Source organism: Anomalospiza imberbis, chromosome 2 (genome assembly GCF_031753505.1).
Source record: "Anomalospiza imberbis isolate Cuckoo-Finch-1a 21T00152 chromosome 2, ASM3175350v1, whole genome shotgun sequence".
Taxonomy (NCBI): Eukaryota; Metazoa; Chordata; class Aves; order Passeriformes; family Viduidae; genus Anomalospiza; species Anomalospiza imberbis.
The window spans coordinates 44,627,190-44,653,172 of NC_089682.1; the positions used below are offsets into that span (position 1 = coordinate 44,627,190).

General features: G+C 40.2%; 1 protein-coding gene across 1 annotated transcript in view; it reads right to left on the bottom strand.

Annotated features, from left to right (window-relative positions):
- Positions 1-25,983, bottom strand: part of LOC137468726 (uncharacterized) — a 295,522-nt gene that overhangs the window by 111,894 nt on the left and 157,645 nt on the right. The window lies entirely within an intron of this gene.

The window sequence follows — 25,983 nt, forward strand, 5'->3', positions numbered from 1 at the left end:
TATTTATTTCCCACTAGTATTTTAAAAGGAGAGAAATATCAATAATATTTAGTTAAACATGACTACTGGAATGATTCATATGAATTACTCATAAACATTAATTTTTGGGTTAAGATTCCCAAATTCTCTGTTATCACTGAAAAATACAAGATTTCATTAGAGATTAATTTAAAGCACAATCCTAGTTTCAGTGGCCTGTAATACACTTTGGAGTAGCTTTTTATGCCTTACCGAAAGAGGAAGGCTGATATTAATGCCTATTCTGAACAAAATTAATGCAGTAAAATATAATGGACTTTATGGGAGAAAAAATATATAACAAATAATGAGAGAATGAAATTTTCATTTTCTTCTTTTCACCTCTGTTAGGCTTTTATTTTTTTTTTTATCATTAATCATATTAACAGATGGATTGCATCAATTTTTATTATTATTCTATTTCCATTTCTGGATTACTACTAACACAATGTATATGGGGAAAAATTATAAAAATAAAAGCATTTCTGTGGTTCAACTCATTTTGGGAAGTTTAGCATAGTCTGTTTTGCTTAAATGTTAAAATAATTAATCTTGAACCTACTAATATCAATAAAAGAAATCTGACCAAAATCTTTTTCCCCTGTCTTGATAAATGATCCTCCATGGAAATCAGCAAATGCAGATGCCTCACAGCAGACTTTCCCTGCTGTCTCAGGCCACTACCACCAGTATGCTTTTTGTTCTCTGGTGGTTTTGTCTTCAAGACAACCTTAAGCAGAAAGGCTCAGGAAAGCTGAGACAAATCAGCTGAGGTTAGAAGTCAATATACTTTTCTCTCTCAAAAATTAGCTAAACCTAGTTTAGTTTAATTTTACTAATGAATGACCGTGTCCATAATGGAGGCCAATAGACTTTCCTGTACATGAGCTACATTAATATCTTTGGTTTATTATCTCCAGAAAAGCCCGAGTCCCATCTTGCAGAGGAGCACTTAAGACACTGTAGTTCCCACTTCACTGATAACTGAGCTTCCTACAGGTGGTCTTTTCCTATTTCTTTCTTGCACAGTTACTGCATCTCCTAAATACAGCTACATTAGTGGCTCCTTCTACTATTTCTCTCCAGGCATTCCTAAGGGTCTTTGAAGATTTCAATTCGAAAACATCCAGGTGCACTTAAACTTACAGAATGCAGAAAGAAGAGACTCCAGCATCTGACCTACACTGAGGTTCTTCATTAATTCATTTGGCTTTGGGCTTTTCTTCTTAGAGATCATTAAAAATAGAGCCATAAGCAATGCCAATACCTGATCTAATCCCTCCCTGCACCTACCCCCAGGCAAGACAAATTATACATAATCCATGTCTAACAGCTGTTTGTGTAACTAACTGTTCTTAAGTAATCCTGTAAAGCTGATAACGCTTGTAAGAATCTATTTTAGTACTTTTTAGTAGAAGTGTGAATACCTTCTGCTCTGCAGTGCATTCCTGAGTTCTCCCACTCCAGCAAACCCAGCTAACAGATTACTCATCTGTTCTTTCATGTAGAATATCCAAGTCTTCAGTGACCTTCACTTCAGTAAACAGAGTTTTCACTTTTTCTTAAACTGGAATTAGTTCACTAATTCCATCTCTCACAGTTCCTTATATTTCTGATAGGAAGGTATACAAAACTGGACATGGTACAGCTGTGAAGATATTACCAAAGAAAGCTGCATCCCAATGCTTTCATAGACTCCCACAGTGGCTCAACATTTTGTTAAAGGTATGGAAATTTAGCAGAAAATAAACCCCTTGGCATTCCAGCTGGTCCTCAGAGACCAGATGGCTGGGTACAGCTGGACATAATTTCTGATTATTGTCAATTCAACACTAGAAGCCTGGTAAAGTTCAGTAATAACTTTCAGCAGCACAAAATCACAAATAGTGTAATTTACCAGTTCAGTACTACAGGTCTGGTCATGTTCCAAAAGGACTTACACAGACCAGGTACACCAAGAGTATGGTTTATTGAAGCAGTGGGAAACCAGATTCTGGATTGATGGTGATGAATGCAGTAACTACGGAGTGTTAATACATGTCTTGACAGAAAGCAGAGTAACAGAGATCTATTAGAAAGATAAGTAAAGATAGATAGATAGATAGATAGATGGATAGATAGATAGATAGATAGATAGATAGACAGACATAAAAATTAATATTCCGAGCTGTGCTCCAAGACAGTTGAAGGCAAAAAGCTCACCTTAAGGCATCCCTTCAGGAGAGGACACTGTTCATCAACTAATCCCTGCAAAGGTGATTTCCCCCTCTTTTTAATTCCCTCTCTCTTTTTTTTTTTCCCTCCTCTGACTATTTATTCCCTGAAACCCCCTCTTTTATACTATAACTTTTGTCCCTTCCCAGTGGGGTAGAACAGTCATATGTAGTAGGAAGGATTTGGGACTTTGGTCATAATTGTATCACATCTCATATTCATTTGTATTCCAAAGCGTGTGAAAGTTACTATGTAAATTGGGCTTAATAAGAATCTCAGTTAACTTTGGTCAGGAATTGTAGCTGACAAAAGAGGTAGAATAAACTTTGTAGCTGACAAAAGAGGTAGAATAAACTGCCTTACTAAGGCAGAAGTAAAGGCCCTCTGACCTTCAGTAGAGGATCTGTGCACATCCTTATCTCCTCAATGAAGATGAGATGTATAGCAAGGCTTCTTTTTCATAATGAGGGGAGTGGGCTATTGGCTGGGACACAAGCACAAATTCTGTTCTGTGCCTCAATGAAACACTGCCAGGCTATGTGCACAGGCCAGGTGCAAGACAGGTGAGGGGCCCAGCTCATGTTTTTCTCAGCTAAACTCATCAATTCTACACCAACTCAAAGCAATAATATAGCACATTTGAGCATTTACCACACTTACAGCCACAGTGTTTGAATGACACTTTTCAGCAGAACCACTACCTAATCACTCCATCCTTCAACTTCACTAAGTCAAGCATAACATTTTGCATATTTCCTTTGCTGAATTGCATTGTATTTACCTTGAGGAATTTCTTCTGAAGCGGAGTTTCCCAAAGCCTTTTTCCCCACAGATGTTTCACTTAGTACTAAGTGGAACATCCAAGTGAGCCCTGCATGACAGATTTCATCAGCCCAGTAGTATCTCTCTCTTCAACACATGTACTATGCAAAGCCTTAATAATGTAATGTTTGTAAGGGAAGTCATAGCCAACTTCTACTGCAGAAGCTTGAGGACAAGCCAGGAATGAGGCATTCTTGTGGCTCATTTTGTCTTTAATATCTTGCTTTAGTTTTTTAATACCAAATGACTGGTCTGATTTTGCTCCCAAACATTTATGAGCACTTTGTTTGTCTAGATGATAGAAGATTACTAATAACTAAGGAAAAGAAAATAGAATTGGTAGATCTTTGCCTCCTTTATATGTGAGGAAGTAGGTGGGATTCACATTAAAACTGAGGAAAAATCTTCAGTGATAGGAAACATTTAAAAATATATTAAATATAAGAGAAAAAACATAACGCAGTTTTCTGGCATACTTGTCATCTTGCTTTCAAAGCATACATGGAAAACCTTTGCAGGGCAAGGTTTCATATTGACTTCCCTATTTGAAAAAAATTTTTTTTCTATGAATTATCGTGACCTGGGTGGAAACTTTGACTTTCTGTTTCAGTAATGAATTTTTCAAAATTTTTTTGTTTAGAAATATCTGTGATTGTGGCATATAATGCATCATATTTTGATCAAAATAAATTGTCATCAGCCTATTGATAACATCTTTATTAAGAGTTAATGTTCTTTGCCAATAATAAAATCACCTTCCAGAGATGCAGAACTTAATATAAATAATATGTTTCACTGTGGAGTAATACTAATTTGATTTATCAGTTTAATTTTTTGGTACTTCAGATTCATATCCTTTTTTTTATTAATTTTACCCATTGTAACATATAATTTTAAATTACCATTTAATGTCTAATTTAAGATCCTGTCTTACTCTGATTATTTTAATTAATTAATGATAAACTATGAAAATCTGGTTAATTAAGAATTGTAATGAATAAGTACAGTGGTGTCATTTATCATGCTCATGAGAGTATCCCATTGGGATCAGTGTAATACACATGTCCATACTATAAATAGTATAATTTTTTGACTATGGGTCAAGTAATTTGGAAGAAAAAAGCAGTAAATTCTAATGGTTAGGGCATGGTATTGTTTTTCACTAGAGATAGGCATGTTTGCATTATAAAATGTGATTTTAGTGGATGACCTTTTTTTTTAAATTTATGCAAATTTGTATTGTGTTTTACTCTTATTTCCCTGACATATCAAGCATTACTGCATCCATTGTCAAAGATGCATTTGGCATCACATTGCTGTGAGTGTTTATGTTACTTAATTGTCCCCAATGATTTCAAACCACACTCAAAGAAGAGATGTATTGTGAAGTACTATTGGAGAGCATTGTCTGCATGAGTTGGAGTGGCTCTCAAAATACACTTCAATAAATACACAGCTTTAAGCTGTACCTTGCAGTACATATAGTATAGATCTTTGGTAACTCTATAGTTTATGCTGTACCAATCTTGTTTTGATGCTTCTAAAACATGGTAATAGATGTGCAATTAAACAAGACAGTTTGACTGCTGCATACTATTGCTTATACTTCTCACATGAATCTTCATCTTCAAGCAAAGACTGATATAAGTAGTACTGGTACACCAACATATTGCTAGGTATATATTTTGGTATTTCTGTTCTTCAGGAAAACAAAATATCACAATATTCAGTCAAATTTTAAAATCTGTTTTGGAGAAGCATCATTGAATTTCAGTTCAGGGGTATTTAATAATCACATATTGCAGAAAATAAATATGTAGGTGTACCCAAGATTAAAATAAAAGCATTTCCTATTGATGTTTATGGCAGCCAAATCTATATTGTGTGTGTGTGTGTGTTTGTGCCATAAAATGTGATAACTAGAACCAGCTGAATATAAACTTAATAATCTCATTTAACTATTTTTCTGAAAGACTATTTAATAACTAAGCAAAAAATGATGATTGAATTGAATTGATTTTTGGAATCAAGCTCTAATATTTACAACTAATTAATTTGCTATTAGTCTTTCAAATGTTGTTTATTCATTGCACAGTGAAAGGTGTGAGGGATGAGGGAATGAGGAAAAGAAGTGCACGTGAAGCTACAACAGCTGCAGTGCATCCCAGAGATTTGGAAAAGAGGCACAAGAAAAGCCTAAATTCACATCTGCTAATAGGAAAGAGGTGCCGTGCCAAGACTGATATTCCTGCTGGGAAAAGCAGGGCCTCTCAGTGTCTGTTGACCTTGCGCCTGTCAGAGGCTGTCTGTGTTTGCAGAAGACACCCTGTTCTTCCCTGCTTGGAGAATCCCAGCAGGAAGAGCTGCCTAGCTATACCTTGCCCTGGCACTAGGCTGTGTCCCTTGCTGAGGTCCTGCCAGCATCCGGTGAGCAGCTACTTCCTCTAAAGCAGGCCACCAGAGAGCACCACAGACTGGCAAACACTGACCCTCCTCAAGGACTCCACAGTCAGAAATTTGCCTTGGGAGATCCAGGGAAATGTGAGATTTGCTATTTGTAGGGCTTGTCTTCAACAGGCTGTATGAAAAGAGAATTTGGGGAGAGGTGAAGGAAGGAGGGAAACTATATTTCAATTTAACAGTAGCTGAGGGCATAACATAATTCCAATCTAGATCAAATGAATAATAAATTATTATATTCAGTTTGCTGTATTTTGAAATAGAACAAGTGTTATAGTTAAAATTTTGCAAAAACATAATCATATGGTCAGATGCTCCAATACTTTTGCCATACTGAGCAGCATTTTAACACCCAAGTTAGGAAACAACTCAAGAGAGGTAAGCATAGAATAATCAGTTTTCCATGAATTTGGGTCTCTGTCACTTTTGGGTCTTTTAAATGTCCCATGAATTATTTCTCTTTGACAATGAAAGCATTGTGATTACTGTACATAAATGCACAGCATACTGTGTAATAATTTATACAAAATAGTTCAGATGAAGATAATAAAATATGGTTTTATCAAAATTTATATGGGATTGTGCATCCCATAAGCAGTCAAAAAAAAAAAAAAAAGGAAAGGAAAAAAAGAAAAGAAAACATAGCATCTTTTAATAATACAAATTTGAATGAAGTAGAAGAAAGAAAGATGCCATAAGATGAACATATTAATATATTGGCTATTTTAGGGATACACTTGTATAGCCTCACCAAATTTCAAGGGAATTCTAATAATACTCTAGAAAAAAAAATCTATAGTAAAGCAGAAACTTTCATGAGACTTAGGGATCAAAGGGATCATCAATGCACTGAATGTTTTCTTCTTGCAGAAAAAAAAAGTGCTTTTTTGACACATTTTTTAGATTTCACCACCTCCACAACTAGAAATCTTTCTTTCTTGTTTTATATCAGAAAGAAAAGATTTCATATTTTCTTCCTTTCTCCTGCATGCACACACCCCCTGCCAGCAATCTTCTTCATGTTACACATATGTGGTGGTTTTAAGCTACGCAGGAGCTGTGCACACAGCTGTTCTTCTGCTCCCATCCCCAGTAAGATGGGTGGAGAAAACAGGAAGTGTAAATGCAAGAAAACTCATGGATCAAGACAAAGGCAGTTTAATATGTTAAAAGAAGAGGGGTGGAATAAAAAAATCAAAACCAAAGAGCAAAAGGCAAAAAAACAAGCGAAGCAAATAAAATTGCTCACTACTCCCCACAGGCAAATCTCTACTTGGCCAGAGTTTGATCAGCCAACTGAGGCGTCCCGGACCTAGGTCACGCCGGGAAACCCGCTGGTCACTGGTCTGCAGGAGCCCCAGATGACTAAAGCTCGAATCCACCAAATAGACGGGTCGGCACACAGAGCGCTGCAGTTCTCAGAGGTTTATTCAAGGCAGGAAAAGGCAGGAAAAGGTAAAAGGAGCAAAGGGAGACAACCTCTTGAGAGGGGAGCTACCCTGAGTGCCTGAACTCTGAGGTCTGGGTGACCAGAGCCCTCAGAGCCCCCGCCGAAGGAGGGGATAGGGGTTATATCCGAGAGAGAGGAGGTGGGGTCGGGGTACATACCTCCAATGGGGTAAGATCTTGTGGGAAGGATAGGCATAGTACGAACCAATGGGAGATAAGGGAAGGAGTGGTTACAAGGAGGGAACCAATAACAGAACTTAGAACAAAGAACTTTCCAGAACCTGGGATGGTACCATTGCTTAACTGACATTAACTGGGGAGCGTACACCAAATGATGGACATAGGGAACGGCGGGAATCTTATTACCATGCCCCTACACCACAGCAGTTTCCCATGGTAATCCCGGTAGACCTCTTCCGAGACCTCCTCCCACATCTCCCCCTTTGTTATTAACTAAATAAACATTTCTGATAGTCTTTTCAATAGTCTTCTTAAAGAAAATTAAAGCAAGATGGATAATAAAAATTATAAGACAAATCCAGGCAAGTCCTTTTAATATTGCGGCCGCCCATCCTGGGATGCCCCATTGGGCAAGAATCTTGTTGATTGGGTCCACGGCTTGAGCCTCTGTCTTAATGTCTTTTATCTGTGTCTGGATCTCCTTTATGTGGGCTTGAATTGATGTGCTTCTTGAAGAAAAATTAAAACAGCATAGTCCTTCAAAGTCTTCAGAGCCGTGACCATGGGTGAGTAGCAGGAAATCGATTGCCGCTCAATTTTGTAGGGTGGCATGCCTGGTGGTTTCTTCATCCGCCAATAGGTCAGAGAGTGCGGCGGATGTAGTGTTGGCCTGTTTACTCAGCTAACACCCCAAATGAGAGAGTTCTCCTAGAGCTTTTGCTGCTGCGTACCAAGGCAGAAAAATGGACGCTGCAACTCTCTTTGCTTTGTTCCAATTATAAATTTGGGAATCACAGTGTGGATCAAATTCTGTGTAAGATCTTTTTTGGCGAGCCAATTGTTTTTCATTTTTCCAATTTATAATTTGGGTTTTGTTGGGGGTTAGCGTAGTCAACTGGCCAAGGCTGCAGGGACCTCCTTTGATCTTGGACGGGATCCCTGCCCACACCCTGTCACCACAAATGAGAATGACTCCTTTCGGAAGCACTCTGGGAATTGAAGAGGACTTAGATACGATGTTACTAGTGTAATTGCACCAATTTGCAGCGTTATATTTCCTATCATGAGGAGAGACATCATTTTTGTTAATATTGTGTGAGCCCGCTGGATGGAATTTGGCTATTTCTGTCCAATCTTGTTGTGTGGGCTGATAGGAGAACCTCACACAGAACACAGCTTTTGCAGAGCCTAGTAAGTCCAATTCCTGAGGCTCCTGTGGTGCATGTGGCAATATCCTTGTCCACTCATCCCAGGTGTCCACAGGATTGGGTCTTTTACCTGCATAAGGGTAGTCATTAGGTGACAGGGGTATTCCCACCAAGCAAGTGGAGAGCGGATTGTCCACGTTACCCATGGCCAAGCAAAAATTGTCTTGTTGTAGGGACTTTGCAAGTGTGATCCAGACGTTTTCTCTTGGTTGTGGTACCATCCAGCTTCTAGCCATTTGGACCCAAATAGGAAGTATGAAGGTAATGACAGCAGCCATCTGGGAGGACATATCCTGTGTGGTTCTGGTATAATAGCAAAAGAAAGTAAATTAATGAAGTTCCACATAAGTTCCCTGTTCCCACTTCTTCCCATCCTTTTAGGATTTTATAAAAAGTAAAAACCCATTATTTGTGGGAGAGGGTGGAGGTTCGAGGGAAATGGTAAGAGGGAAAGGAAGGGTAAATTGGAAGGGAAGGTACAGCAGATATATGGTTATCGGGAATGGGGAAGTAGCGGCGGGTTATTAATACTCGGGATACGAGATTGGGTGGTGTGGTATTCTTCTTTTTCCGACGCCTCCACGCGACGGAAGAGTCAGGTTGGTGAGGAGCATGTTCTGGCATAGCATCCTCTTCTACAGCGGCATCCAGGTATGGTTTGACAAACTTCCGGGAATCCATTTCGGACTCTGCTCTGTAGAAACACATGCATACCCTCTTCCCCAAGTTAACAGCGGATATGGTCCCATGATTTTTCGGGACTCTGGGTCCTTAATAAGGACTGGAGGCCTTTCCTTCAATACCGCGCGGGTGTTATTGTGGAAGTGCCTCAGTATGGGAGGATTTGGCTCCTTTTCCAAGCAATTAAGGTAGTTGTAAACATATATTGCCTTGCACAACCTTTCTACTGGGGTCATCAGCAGGGTATGATCATGTTACTGTTCTAAGAGCTTTTTGATTTCCTTATGGGTCCTTTCTATAATTGACTGACCGGTGGGGTTATGTGGAATGCCTGTAATATGGGCAATTCCCCACTGCTGTGCAAACTTCTGGAAGTTTTTAGACATATATCCTGGCCCATTGTCTGTCTTTATCTTTTTTGGCATGCCAAGAGTAGCGAAAGCCATATAAAAGTGCTTGATTATATCTTTAGTCTTTTCACCTGTATGTAAAGAGGCGAACACTGCTCCAGAAAAGGTATCTATCGATGTGTGAATATATTTTAGACGTCCAAAAGGAGCGTAATGGGTGACATCTGTTTGCCACAACTCTAACGCACCTAGTCCTTGGGGATTAACTCCCGTCGCCACAGATGCAAGGGCAAAGGACTGGCAATTAGGGCATGTGGCAATAATCGCTCTGGCTTGTTCCTTGGATATTTTAAATTGTCGAGAAAGTGCCGGTGCATTCTGATGATAAAAGGCATGGCTAAGCCGTGCCTGCTGAAATACATCAGGTAGGTTAGGGGTAGCCTGTGATATTTGTGCTGGCATAGCCAGAAGATCTGCTCTCCGACTGCCCTCTGCAATGAAGCCTGGTAAATCTGTGTGTGAACGGACATGCATCACATGGTAAGGTTGCTCTCTGTGGGAGATTAGCCAAATCAATTCAGAGAGCAAGCTGAATAGAATTTTGTTGTCAACTTCATTTAAAAGTTCGTGTTCTGCTCTTTCTACTCTCCCAGCACCATAGGCCGAATCAGTGACCAAATTAAAAGGCTGTTGAAATTTTTTGAATGTTCTCACAACCGCATAGAGTTCTGCGATCTGGGGGGAACCCTTGACTGTCTGGACGTCAGACTCCCACTTCTGACTATCTGGGTCCTTCCAGGTGATCACTGATTTATGGGATCGACCTGATCCATCCGTGAACACTGTGAGAGCATTTTTAATAGGAATTTTACTTTTCCAGATTTTTGGAGCCAAATGCAATGCATCTTTGAACAATTTATGTTTCGGATAGTGAATTGAGATTTGTCCGGGATAGCTATCAAGGGCAATTTGAATGTTTTCATTTGTTTGTAATATAGTCTCCAATTGATCTAGATTGAATGGAATGTAGATGCACGCCGGATCACACCTTGCGAGGGTTCGGAGGCGAGACCTAGCCTTCATTATTAACTTCACCATCAACTCGGGTGGAGTTGAGATGGTTTTGTTTGGCTGATGTGGAAGGAACATCCACTCGATGATTATAAGTGGGTTCTTCTGTGTAGAGTCCCATTGAAATAAAAGACCATGGAAATTGGGACACTTACCCAGAATGCAGAAGTTTATGGGAAGGGACCAGACCACTCGGTGCGCCTGACGGGACTTCATCGCATCTGCCACTCAGTCTAAGGCTCTCCGGGCGTCCAATGTCAGTGGACGAGGTGAAGCTAGATCGCCGTCCCCTTTGAGAAGGTTGAAGAGAGGCGCTAGCTCCTCTGTGGTGAGTCCTAGTAGTGGCCGGATCCATGTGATGGTCCCGCAGATCTGTTGGATGTCTCGTAAGGTCCGAGGGTCTTCTCAAATAGAAAGAGTCTGTGGTGTTACGATCCTTCCAGTTATTAAGTATCCCAAATATTTCCATGGCGCAGTCATTTGAATTTTATCTTGGGCTATTTGAAGCCCTGCATTTGTAATAGCCTGTATTGTCTTTGTAAGTGCTGCTTTAAGATAAGTGTCAGTGGCAGCACATATTAAAACATCATCCATATAATGCAATATGATGGCTTCAGGAAAGGTTTTTCTGACAGGCAAGAGGACCTGTGCAACAAAAGTTTGGCAGATCATAGGAGAATTTTTCATTCCCTGAGGCAAAGTGGTCCACTGATACCTCTTATATGGTTCTCCGCGGTTGATGGATGGTACGGAGAACACAAACCTGGGAGCATCTCTTGGGAACAGAGGAATATTAAAAAAGCAGTCTTTAAAGTCAACGACTGCGAGCTGCCAATCTCTTGGGAGCATAGAGGGAAAGGGGAGACCAGGCTGAAGGGGACCCATGTCTTCAAGGACCTCGTTAACCTTACGCAGGTCCTGGAGCAGGCGCCACCGGTCTTTACCAGGTTTCCTTATTACAAAGACTGGCGTGTTCCAGGGACTGGTGGAAGGTATTAAATGTCCCAAACGCACCTGCTCCTCAACTAAACTTTGGCACGCTTTTAATTTTTCTATAGGAAGGGGCCACTGATCCACCCACACTGGCGTATCGGATTTCCACTCTAAAGGTGGGGTGGTGCGCTCTGCAGTGGCCCATACTAAAAATCCCATTTAGGGTCAGGAATATCAAGTCTGGCTCCCCACTGAGATAGAACATCTCTCCCCAACAGCATGATTTCTGATGCAACTACAAAGGGTCTAACCGTGGCAATTTGACCCTGGGGTCCCTCTATGGTTACCAGATGCTTGCTCCTTCTAGAGTTGACAGCTCCTCCCACTCCAGAGATTGTGCCACAAGGGGACACTAACTCCCAGTCGCGGGGCCACTTTGACTGAGGGAGGATGGTGATGTCAGCTCCTGTGTCTGCCATCACCTTCAGGGAGATGGACTTTCCCTAAAAAGAAACAACAGACTTAATTAAAGGTCTCTCTTTGCATATGTTTTGTGTTAGAAACACATATGGATGGTGTTCTTCGTTATAGTCCAAGTCCTGAGGGTCTAAAATATAGAGCAATGCAAAGGGTGATCCTTTGCACAATGAAAAAGGAGGAGTAGTGCAGGTGACTGATACTGTAATTTCATTACCTGGGTCTATGCAAACTACCTCAGGTACAATAGTCAGTTCCTCCGGGGTGTGTTGGCTGTCTCCTAACAACAGGATGGTCGTAGATCGTTGATCATACGGCGGCGGCAGGAATCCTGCGGGCACACGTACCAGGTCCTCATCTGGAAACATGATGTGGAGCTGGTGAGGACCCGACGCACATCTTGATTTAGGCAGTTTGTTCTGCGGAAGTAACGGAGGCCGTCCTCATGGCTGCGTCGGTCTGCAGAAATGTACCGGGTGGGCAATGGTTCTCCTGAATGGTGGGGAGACCTGGCCGCTGTGATGGGCCATTTGTTGTCCTCGCGTGGCCCCTCGTCGCGCTTTGCTGCCCGTTTCCCGGATGATGGTGCCGATGTTGATGAGGGTTCCTGTAACTGGATCTAGGATACTGAATGTTAACCGGGAAGGGGTGCTCCACCTGCCAATGAGGGCAGTCCGCCCGCATATGACCCAACTGGCCACATTTGAAACACCTGATATTATTCAGATTGACCATTGCTTCTCCAATTCCTTTACTAACGGCTAATGCCACCGTATGTTCAAATAGATGCCGCCTTAGAGCATGCCTCTACCATTTGGGAGATAGTAGGTTCAGGGTCTTGAGGCAATGCTCGGAGCACCTTTTTAGTTTCTGTGTTTGCGTTGGACATAGCCATTTTACGAAGCAGTTCGTCCCTGGCTTCAATATTGTCTATTTGTCTTTCTATGGCCTCTCTCAACTGGTCTATGAACCTTATAAAAGTTTCTTCTGGGCCTTGTATAATGGATGCAAAGCTTTGGAGAGGGGTATTCCCGTCAGGGTTCTTAAGAAGCGCTGTTTTGGCAGCATCCCTGATTTCATCCAGCAGCGCATTAGGTAACAAAATTTGATCTTGTGGGCTGCTGAACTCTCCCTCTCCCACCAAGGCGTCGACTCCTTCAGCCCCTTCTCCCAAAAGTGCTGACAGTTCATACTTTTTGAGAAGCGGTTTTAAAAGCTTCTTCCAGTGAATCTCCCATAAAAGGAGTTCCGTAGGGGAGAAGAGTGCTTTGGCTATGTATCTTAGATCATTCTGGATTAATGTATGACCCGCAAATGTGAGGTCTAATACGTTTTTAAAAAATGGCGAATTGCGCCCATAGTCTTTTGCCGCTTTCCTATGTTCTTTTACCTCCACATAAGGTAGCTGTTCCCACCTAGGCTCCTTCCCCTTTTCTAAAATTACTGGTGCCGCAAACGTTCCTAGGTCTCTAGCGAGATCCAGGTCTCCATCCCGAATGGCCTCTTCCCTGATCCGGGTCCAGCCCCCCCCCAGGCGTGATGATAGGTCGGGGGTCATCACTGTCTTCATCCTTGTCGGACGATGAAGCAGGATGGGCTAGAGCACGGAGCTTCTCTCTTACTGGTGAGTCCCGGTGACGGGAGACTCGGCAGGCCAAGATGGCCTGCTTCCGGCAGAGCCTGCTTCTGGTTCTGGTAGCGTGGGAACCGGAAGTGGGAGGAGAGGAGGTGTGGCCTGACCCACCCCCCCGGGGCGTGGCCTTCCCATGGTTCTGTCCCACCCACAAGGGGCCCACCCAGGGGTGTGGTCTGGGAAGCAGGAGGGGAGGGTCCCAACGACATGGGCATCGACGCAATGATGGAGGAGGGATCCGACGCAGGGGCGGTACCCGACGGGGGAGGGAGTGATGGTGAAGTGGCGGGAACCCGAGTGAGGGGGAAAGCGCCACTTTGTGGTGTTTGACGACCAACCATGTGGCCGTCGCCATTTTGTGTGATACAATCACTATTTATACAACTGGGATTAAAACTGGAGTCAGGGGTTTTCGGATTGAGGGGAGCGGCAAGAGTCGTTTTGGGGTGGCCAGACCCAGAACGAAAAGAGGGCAGAGTGGGATGGGAAGCAGCAGGGAGACGGCGGGAACCCTGTGCCTCTTGGCAGGATCTGTCTCCCAACCCACTCTTAGGGGAAGTGGGGTGAGGATTGGGGAGGGAGGAACGAGGGGTAGGAGAACCAGGGACCCAACTTTCCCTTTCTGATTTATATAACTTAAAAATAGAATCATATATAGGAAAAAAACGTCCCACTCTAAAATTCCCCTTTACTTGTAAATCATATATATGTTTCCCAACTTTTCCCCAGAATAAAATAGAAGAAGCATCTCCCCGGGTAACATCGGGGAAATGGTCGAAAATAAAATTAACAAAAGCTTTGAACTCCCTCTTTTTAAAGGAAACATCCCCCAGAACAAGGGCAGATTTAACTTGGACATAAAAATCCCGTCTAACCGGAGAGAGGCGATTACCCATTTTCTCTCTCGGTATGAATTCCCCCTTGAAACAAATGAAAATGAAAAGGGAAGAGCCTGGTCAAAAGCAACAGGCAGCGTCGGATGCACACTCACCACACGCAAGGACACCGGAGGACACAGGAGAGAGGAAAGGTGTTCCGAGGGGGTGGTGGATCTCTGCTGGTCCCGGAGAGTGCAAAGCTTCTCCTGAAGCTACTAGTAAAAATCCACGGGATGTCAGCAGGTCCGGAGCTGACAGTCTTCCGAAACGAAAGCACAGCCGCTCCAGGGGCTGGTGCCGAACGACGCTTTATATCCTTAGGAAGCCGGGTCACAGATCCGAGGGTCCTTTGGAGACGTTCAGGGCTGAATAAGTGAATATTCAGCCTGTTCGGGCGCCAGTTTGAGGCGTCCCGGACCTAGGTCCTGCGGGGAAACCCGCCAGTCGCTGGTCTGCAGGAGCCCCAGATGACTAAAGCTCGAATCCACCAAATAGACGGGTCGGCACACAGAGCGCTGCAGTTCTCAGAGGTTTATTCAAGGCAGGAAAAGGCAGGAAAAGGTAAAAGGAGCAAAGGGAGACAACCTCTTGAGAGGGGAGCTACCCTGAGTGCCTGAACTCCGAGGTCTGGGTGACCAGAGCCCTCAGAGCCCCCCCCGAAGGAGGGGATAGGGGTTATATCCGAGAGAGAGGAGGTGGGGTCGGGGTACATACCTCCAATGGGGTAAGATCTTGTGGGAAGGATAGGGATAGTACGAACCAATGGGAGATAAGGGAAGGAGTGGTTACAAGGAGGGAACCAATAACAGAACTTAGAACAAAGAACTTTCCAGAACCTGGGATGGTACCATTGCTTAACTGGGGAGGGTACACCAAATGATGGACATAGGGAACGACGGGAATCTTATTACCATGCCCCTACACCACCAGCAGTTTCCCATGGGAATCCTGGTAGATCTCTTCCGAGACCTCCTCCCACCGCCAACCACCTTCAAATCCAATCCTCCCACACTCTCTGTTCTCTACCATGGCTTTTATTGTAAATCACAAGGTCTTACAGTACCAAATACCTTACAGTTACTACAGATTTAACTCCATTCCAGTCAGGCCCAGCACAGGGTAACCACCACTGGCCAGTTTGTGAGACAACAGGCATTACAGCTGCCCTGTGTTGTGTAGATGTCATATCACACTATATGAACCATTTAATGATTTTCAAGATGCTTCTAGAATGACAAGCAAGAAGAGTATGTTCAAGAAATAGTCCTAGCAGATTTATTTACATAGGCAGTAATAATGTACTTGACATTATAGTTTCTAAGCAAAAGAGATGAAAATGAAAAGGTGCATTGAAACCATCTACAGAAGATCTACAAAAGTTATCTTTTTTCATTTTGTTATCCAATATTGGTTAATTATTTTACTCCTACTCTTAAAATTTCATTGGCCAAGTAGAAAATACACCATTTATAGATAAATAATGAAGTAAAAGGATGCAAATTAGTTTTCATAATGTTGGTAAAAGCTAAATGCTGTCTTCAGCAACCACACCATCTTGTGGATTGGAGGGAGCCAGATGCCAAAATAAAATTACCAAATCTTCAGAGTGCATCAACAGCAGCTCCTTCTGAATGCAAAGCACCTCTCAGCGGTATGCAGCATGTTGGTGGAGAGAGAGTTTCCAAACTTCTTCCTCAAAATAGATGGATTGCTCCAATTCAATACATGGATTCATTATACATATATCTACTATGTGAATGAGCCTTAAATGAGGGTCTAACCTATTCCCCTTAATAAATTCTGGACTTAATAAATAACTCTATGAAATTCTAGAGCTTTTCCCATGCAGGTGTTCAGATTAGATGCTCCAGTAATTCTTTGTACTTTAAAGAGGATTCTAGGTATAAGCTATGCCATTACAATAGTTTGCTGGACTCAGCCCCCTCCACACTGCTTCAGCAAACACATACCGTAAAACCAGCTTCAACTGTTTCTGCTGATCAGCCCATCATTGTATTTGCTTTTGAACACATGTATAGAGGAAAAGCTTTGTAGAGGTACTACTTAGTCTGCTTGCAACCAAAATGCATTGAACTTTGTCAGTGAAGATTACAAGCAAGAAGAAAATCCAATTAATTCTCTGTTATGGTTGAAGCCTACTAAGTTTCAGAAGAGAACTTTCTATTTCTGTTTGACTCCAACATGCTTTTGAACAAATTAATCGGAACATATTGCAACAGCATAAGCAATTTTTCTCAAAAAAAAAATTTCCCAGTTAGAGTCATACCAAAATCTGTCATTAGTTGCACTGATTAGAAGGCTATACTATTGCCTACAAAAATATTTCCTGTACTCATTGCAGTGAGATATGTCTGCCTTATTTGGAAAAAGTAGAAAAGTAAAAATCATGAGAAAATATTTTTTGGCCCAAATACTGCATTGTATTACTTATAATTGGTTTTATAATGTATTTCTAATTGTACTTTAGCTATTAATAAATATTTTTAATTAACACATATGTCTTAGTGGACTGTTTACTCATATTAAAATCTATTATTTGCACCCAGCTGAGAAGTGGGTCTGTGTGATGGTTAGCACCTGCTTCAATTTGAAGGATCTGAAGCTTTTATTTTCCTTATACTACATCACTTCTTTGAAGACTCACAGTATTAGATCTGTTCTCTGGTTTGATCATCTAAGCTTCACTTCTCTGTAAATTATCCATAAACACTGAAGCTGTTAGATGATTCTGTCCTCCAAAATGTGAAAACAACATTTTAAATGGCTGAATACAGTCCTTCTGTCACACACCTATCTTCAATCAGCCTTTTTGTCTTGCTACATGGCCCAGATTCCCCCCAGAAAGCACAATAAAGCATGTCTGCTGAATGAATTAGCAGAATTTAGTTCCACGGCTATCATACATGTGTTTCCTCAGCAGTCATATTGATATCAGTAAGAATATAGAACACATTTGATTTGATTTATTGTTTGTTCATCGATGTGGCAGCTGTTTTGTCTTGTTGCAAGATTTCAGGCTCCCTTTTCTAAAATTGGTTTTCTTTCAAAGCTAGAATTGCAAAGAACAATTGTCGTCTCAGTGTTCTATTAAACTGATGGGTAACAAAACATCTGTTGTGACTCCTTGGGAGGAGTGACCTGGAGCAGCAAAGTATTAGCTCTCCCTCTAAGAGCATGCCTGTGCCAGTTGTTCCAAAATAATGTACTCTTGCTGTTTCCCCTGCTGTGAGAGCACTTCAAGCACAAATGCCTTACCCACATTCTAGATGATCGTGATGTGTAGCCACTCAATCATATGTTGGCTAGAACATCTTTAGTCAAGAATGCAGAGTTTTAACTTGAAGATACATACCTATAATGACAGCTGTCTCAGGACCTCAACCAGTGAACATTTCATATTCCCTTAATCAACAAATCTTGGCCAAAAAATAAAGTTGGGATTGGGGAATGTTGGCAGGGTGGTGTCAGGGTACTTCACTATCATTTTAGACTGTAGATTTATTTATAGAAAAATAATTTTTCAGTAACTTCTAAGGTGCAAAAAAAGTGCAGGTGGAGGTCATTCCAGTCATAACAATGTGTGTTCCTGCTATGTAATATCTTGGACTCTTATTAATCTAGATGAGACACCCTATAAACATGAAAGAAATTAATCTTTTAGCCTGGCCCATGCTCCCTGCCTGCCATTGTCCTGAAGGAAAGAGTGTGTAGACCCATAAAGTCTGATTCTGACATGCAAGCCAGAAACAGCAAGTGTGTAGATCCATTCTGAGAACAGCAAAGTGCTCCTGGGTTCTTCAATTTGCACCCACCCATGGTGTGCCAAATAGAGTCTGTTTACATGAGGGCATGTTGTCAGTGCGGGTAAAGCTGTATTTCACTCTACTGTCTTTAAAAGCATTGCTTATTTTCACATTAAAAAAAAATAAGAAAGTCTATCTAGCTTTAGTTCATATCTATGTGTGATGTTCTGTTCTTTGGATAAACACTTTTTACCCTACAGCAACACTCCTCAGTTTATCTTTACCAAAGGTTCTGTACCCCAACCACACTTTCCTGTTTCTAGAAAGGCATTTTCAGACACAGCAGAGTCCTGGTTTATTTTTAACAATTGAGGGATACTAGAAATCCTTTTGGGATTGAACATGTAATGGAAATGCTTGTTCTTGCTCAAGGTCACACTGGTAGTCACAGGTAAATAAGTATGATTCTATTTTGAAACAACAGTTTTCTACCATTTTAGTGTCCAGTGGAATAACTCATAAGGGAAGATCAGTGCCACAGACACATTGCTCCTTCTCCATTATGCCAAGAAGGGTAAAGTAAGATCTTTCTTTGCATAATGGATTCTAATTCACAGTGGAATCCTGATCTTATTCTGCACACCTTTACATCTTTATCACAGTGACCTCAGCTGAGAGAGTTACTGAGATTGGATATGAAGTACAGGAAGGAATCTCGGTTAGGTAGGTGAGGAGCCATATGTGAAGAGCCATATCTCTTCTTCATATCCATCTTCATCTCTTCTTCATATCTTTCTTGCAAGGCAAAGGTAGATCTAACATCTGAGCCCAATTCCACACCGAAAACAGAAATTCATTTTCTCTAACCTAGATCTTTAATCTCTCCCCTTTTGCAGACTCTAAACTGTGAGTCAGCTGTCCTTCTCTGTCAAAGATCAGACTGAGGAGTTCTGACATATTTATTTCCCTTGGTGGGATTCACCAGTATATATCTATCAGTATCTATCAGTTACATCACCTTTCAGTAGGTCCAAGGAGCTGAAACCTGAAACCCCAGAAAAAGGTAAAACACCATATAAATGAATTGTGACTACTCCAGCTAATTTTATCTGTGAACTCATTGGATTGTTCCTTGCTTTTCTCTGCAGTTCAGTGCTGCTGGGATCCTAAATATCAAGGAAGCTAACAAAAGGCTTAAATCATCCAGGCAGAGGGCAGACACATCTGCAATGCCCAGGTACTGTGCAAAGGGATGGCTGTTAAAAGCATTCAAACCATGCCTGAATGCAAATTGCCATCTAAGACACATGAAGAGGGAATCATTTGTAGTAAAGTACATATTTATTCTGTGAGCTTGTGGACTTTTGGGCATCGGAAGGGGATCAACAAAAGCCACTTATTATCCTTTAGTGTTTGGAGACTTACTATTTTTCTGCCTATGTGAAGCTATTTCTGCCTCCTGAATAGTGCTTTCATTCTCAAGCACAGTTCCAGTTTCTCATCATCCTTCATTGTGTTGGAAGGGTCTAGAGACAGTACAGATTTCCTCCTAAAGCTATAAAGTATGAAACTGCATGCTGGACATAGCAGTATTTCTTCAACTTTTTCTTCATCCAGACTCCTGCAATATCTGCACTTCAGCCACAAAAGAGCAGAAAATGCAGAAGAAAATAGTTATGCTGTACCCCAGGATGTGCTGACTCTTCATGTGCAGAGATACCTAGCTGGTCTCTCTGAACAAACCTATAATCAGAGTCTTGCCCCAAACTTATATATAAATTCTTTTCCATTAACACCATAGATACAAATAATTTTAAGCTTAGGTAAAATGTTTTCAATGTGTGAATAGCAATTTCATTTCTTATGCACAGCTGTGTTACCACCATCTCTCTACAAATGAAGCCAGAAAGGCTTAGAAGGGTGGCACAAATATGCAAGGTGTGAGAGATTGGAGAAAATGTTTGGTGGCTCAAAACAACTAAAGCAGGGGGGGAGAAGGGAGGTAACTTTTGAGAAGGTGGGATGGTCACTGCTCCAGCCTCCAACCCTTGAAGCCTCTAGTTCAGCCCAGAACAGGTAAAGCCACTGGCACACCCAAAGCCCCACCTGGGTAGAAGGGCCCCAGGAGACCAGAACAGATAAAAGCAGTCACACAAGCACACAGGGGGTCACAGCCCAATGTTTTTGATTGTATAGTAGTTGGGATTGCACTAAAATTCAAATGGTGAATATTAATCTTTCTCTGTCTTTTTCTTTCTCTCTCTCTCTTTGCCTCTCTCCTCTTAAATTATTCTTCTTGAAATCTAGGTATCTTAAAATTGGATGACTTAGAGTTTCCTCCATCAATGCTTTGTGAAATGTCTTATTTCAACTGATTCTTACTTTAAAATTTTGTCAAGTATCTTTTTATACCTTAACGCTCTAAAATTTGCAAGTAAAGGTTTGCCGTTCAACCTTCTCAGAGGTTCTCTTTTGTGCCTCCTCAGGGAACCCAAGTACCTTAAGACCCTTTTGAAAAGCTCACCAAGACAGTTCAGGGCCTTGCCTGAGGCGCTCTGCATAGCAGCAGCTTTGGTGGAAATGCAAAATGAGCTGGATCTGTGTAAGCATCTCTGGAGACTAAGCTGTGAGGACTGTGAAGAACTAGGCCAGCGCTACTGAACTCAGGTTTTGCAGGACTGTGCTAACATGGCTATAGTACTTCAGGACCTGAGCTGCTGCCTACTTCCAACACTAAGAACACTCCTTGTGACACTCAGACATTTCAACAGTACATGGCAAGAAATAGAGAAGCCCACAGGTTCTCCCAGGAGCATGTCTGTTTCTGTGCAGCCTCTCAGTGAGTTGTTCTTTTGTTTCATGAAAGAAAATATGGCTGCAACATGGTAACTAGGCGCACAATTTATTTCAGGAAATTCTCTATCACTGGTACCTTGTGAAATCCCAACTCATCACAGTACAAAGGATTTTTGCTTTGAGTGATTAGGCCTGTCTATCATGCAGTTTTCTTTTATTTTCTCATAGAAGCATGTATTTAGAAAGGATGGTCTCTTACTTATCTGTGCATACACTTGCTCTGTGTGTCTGCAAATGGAAAAGATTACCCTTTCACAGACATTGCAATACCACAGTCATTGAACTCGACTTCACATACATTAGACAAGTTTTCTATTGTAATGAAACACATAAAAAATCAGAAGCAGAAAAAGCTAACTTCTGTTAACTGATCAAACAGTGTTCAGCTTCATGTGTACATAAGTCACCTAATCTCTTTGCAGTCTTTGGTCAGCAAGAGGTATCATGTCATGGAAAATATTAGTCTATTCAGGAAACCCAGCTACTGCTGATCATGAATTTTTATGCTCTACAGTACATTTCTTTTAGAAGCATTTTAGTGCTGTGAAATCTCTTTCAAAATTAAAATCGGGAAGACTGCTATTAGCCCTCAATCCCTCCAGAAGAGAAGGGGGAAATCTGCACTGTCTGTATTTCAAAGCTTCAAAGCAATGCTTTTTTCTTTATTGTTTTTATGTTACATAATCACCTTTAAAATTGTCTGGGGGTTTTCATTTTTCAGTTTAAAATATATTTATTTTAAAAAGTAGGAAAATTTTATTTTTCAGTTTAAAATATATTTTTTTTAAAAAGTAGGAAAATTTTATTTTTCAGTTTAAAATATATTTTTTTTAAAAAGTAGGAAAATTTTATTTTTCAGTTAATATAGGAAACCATTTTCCAACAAGAGAAATATTTATTTCAATTCTATAATCATTTAAGTTGGAAAAGACCCTTAAGATCATCTTGTCTGACCATAAACACAAGATTGTCACACCCACCAAATGTTTCCAGAGATCACAAGAACTGAGAACCTAATTAAAATTGTAAAGCCCTTTTAGATAATTAGCTGAAAACATTCCAACCCAGAAAATGTTGTTTATTAAAATTTTAATGGAATAGGTTAAAACACTTAAACTAAAAATCTTTGCAAGGTTTGTCCCTAAAGCTGAAATCAGAGCTTCTGAAAGAGGTTTTGCCCTCAAGGGGTCACACAGCAGCATAAATGTCTTTCTGTGAGACTTAAAGTCCAAGCTACTGGACAGATGTAAAGTAAAAACCTTTTCCCTCATCTTATTTACACAAAATTAATAACTTTCAATGGGCAAGCCACCAAAGGTAGAGACAAATCTAGAAAATGGTGTGGAAACAGAAAAAGCTTCAGGAAAATATTTTCAAATTCTCCCTTGAGTTTGAATAGGTGAACTAAATGATATCTAAATTGCTTTACCTGTGTTAGAAGCAGTTTATACATAAAATACAGAGGTATTTTATGAGTTTCTTTTAGAGTATGTTAATATAATAATTTCTGAACTTGATATTAATCATGAAGTAAAAGTGCTACAAAATGTTTCAATGGAAATATTTTTTGAAAGCATTTTCCCCCATTTGTTTTCTATTTCTTAAATGGGTCACTTGCCCTCGGTCAACTAGCATAAGTATAGAAATATAAGTCACAGTATCTGTGGACTACAGAATACTGCATCACCAGCCATAATTAAAATCATATAGAGGTTTAGAGACATACAAAAGATAAATCAGATATGTGTTTTTAAAAGAAAATCAGTTGCATTATTTTCTATATCATCTTATTTGATGACATTTATCATTTCCCACAAAGGCATCAGGGTAAGAATTTTAGAAAGCTTTTTAGGTAAAAAGTTGAACCTCTCTGCATTGTAATATTGCATAATCACATTGTCCAATACAAAAATTATTAATAAATATTGATAAGTATTGACATAATGGATAGGTCACATAGTAAGAAACCAGGTCATCTATTTGCATACCAGTCTTTGATTTTCACTTCAATAAAGGAAATGGTTATAATTGGCCTCTGGAATAAATTCTGGAAACAGCTGCTGTTGAAACTGGTAGTGAAAAAAATACATTCACTCCGCTAATGCGACTCAGGAGGTGACAAAGAAATTTGTGAGACCTTCATCTGCAGGTTTAACTCAAGAAAGAAGCAAGTGGGAAAAAGGATGGGGAAAAAAATTAGACAGTAGCTTGAATACTGAGTGTATGGGTTACTGAGCCTAAAAGGATTCTGCATTTCAAAGGAAGTCAAAGTCATTGAGAAAAGCCTTTGTGTGTCTTGATGACCATGAATTTTTCTACAGGTTAGGGTGTAACGAGAAATTGTTTTGTGCAATACCAAGATTTAGATATTAAGAATGTTTCATGATTAAAAAAATAAAATTAAAATTTAGAACAAAAACCAAAACCAAACAAACAACAAAAAACCCCTCAAACAATCCCCACCAACAGAAAATAAAAGCCACAAAACCAAACAAACAGAAATAAAATACACTCCCTCCCCAATAAACCCCCAAAAAAACCCACAACCAAAAGCCAGTGCGCTTTCCAATGGCTGTAAGCCCTGCTAAAATTTGGAACACAAATTCAATTGCAAAAACAATTTCTTTGCCAAGTAGATACTTCCAGTGTAAATGCTACTATTTTTGTATCAGATAGAGAGAGAAGTACTGGCTGAAGACAGGAAGCCCAGTCTGGTATCCCATCTTCTCAGGTTGATTCGAGGACAGAGTTCTAAGTCACAAGCACAATGTACCAAAATAAAGTCCTTGTAAAAGGATCAAAGCAACCTGAACTTGAAAAGGAAGTGCAGTGTTGTTGCACAATAATTAGGAGAGTACAAGATCACCTCAATAGCAGTGAGGCTGGATATCCATTGAAGAAGGTATGGTAGTATCATATGAAAAAAGACAATCCAAACATGAAATAAAGCCTCAGCAGGAAACAAAAAAACAAAAACAAAAAAAAAGAAAAAAAAAAAAAGGGTTCAGAGATTCTGGTAGAAGTTCTTGATAAAATGTAGCAAAAAAAACCCGGTTTTGACAGAACAAAACCATGAGAGAATGCTTTCATTTGACATTGAGATTGTGAGGACTTAAAGAATGCACTTACATGTCTCAAAACACTGTCCCCATAAGATACTCTAGTTAAAATCTTCAAAGAATTTATATCATGCAAACTTCAAGTATGCATATCTAGACCCATAAAAAATGATGGAAATTTGTTGCTCCAAAGGCAGGAATCCATAGGAAGTGTACAGATATGTATGCCCTATTGGATCACATCAGTAGTTCTTCTGATCTAGCTTCCTGTCTCCAGTATTGCTATTACTAGATTACTCAATGGCATTGCCAGAAAATGAAACCAGAGAAAGACAAATCTTCTACTTACACTAAAAAGCATTACCGTAACCTTGACAAGTAGCAAGGTTGGCATAATGAGAGAAATACTTGCAGATCCTCCAAAAATCTTTGCTTGGGTGTCTTTTGTCTTGCATTGCTAATCCTGAATATCCTTGCTAGGTGAATATTTTGTCCTCACTAGAAAAATACAGTGTACCTTCTCTTTAAATTACAAGTCAGTGGTATAAAGTGTGAGAAACATGAAGTAGTTTGAGCTGTTTCTCCCATACTGTAACAGAATGCTGAAATAGTGGTCTACATGTGTTTGTCTCTTTTTTCTCAGAAAGGTATGTATCTATTTCCCTATTCACTCTGCAGCCAGCATCAGACTAAAGAGTTAAACACATTATTAGCACTCATCCTAGACAAAGGGAAATGGATCTTCTAGATCAGAACAGAAACAAATTTAGCACAGGTCAGTATGTATAGCACATACAAGCAAATATATCCATCTTCCACTCCAGGTGTCAGCACCACATTTGACCTGATGACACAATTATTACTTCAAGCTTTGCATCTGACGCCCCAGTTTGTTTGATTGCAATATTTGAAGTTAACCTAAAATATTCTAATGACTTTATAAAAGAAAATAGATGCCATCAAGATCATTGTGCATGTAATTATTCCAACTGTCCTAAGGAAAGAGTCCTATTTATATGAATCATTATTTCAGCCAAAGATTACTCCTTTGGAAAGAGTGTTAGCAGGCCAAGGGAGCATTCTTGAAAATAAGCATTTTATTTATTTGTAAGTGTCAGGGAGTTGTAGTGCTTGTTTCAGCAAAATCATGTTAAAGTGTTTCTTACTTCCAGCTAATCCCCTAAAAAGAATCTACCAAATTTATGGAAAGGCAGCAAACTGGTCTGTTCATGGTCTGCCTGTTTCAGCCCAGATCATTATTTGGTGCAACAAATATATTGTGCTCCCACTTAAAGTTTTATACAGTCTCATTGCAAAGTGCTTAAACTCAGGAAGGAGATCACATGGTGCCATACTCCTGTAACATTTTATGATTCTTTTTCATGGTTTACCAATAAAGAAAGAAAATGTTAGCTATAGACAGTTACTTGTATAATATTAGCAGGAAGAAAAGCTAGCTCAAGACTTGCAAAATCATTAGAATGCATAAAAAGCTTTGATGCAATGGGTGAGGCGGGAAGAACAGTTTTTTCTATGACAATAAAAAGAATCCTGTATTACTCTCAAACTGAGATATCATCTTATATTGTCTCTATGTGTAGAAATAATTCTCCAGTGCTGTCACCTGGACATCAGTCAATAAAATATTTCTTCTTACTTTGCTTCACAAAACTAGTTTACAACTAATGGGCTCTAAAGTATTCAAGAGGTTATGATTCGCTGAATGCCTACGCTCTCATTTTTAAGCACTGCACAATTACTTATTATGAATAGCAGTATATGGTCCTCTGTGAGAAAAAAATTAGAGAAAAAAAAGTATCATACATTAAAAACAATATTATAAAAATAATGTATGCCCATAAAACCCCTGGGATATACACATATTCCGTTATTTTATAGCTCTTGTGTTGTTAAATGAAAATACATGACA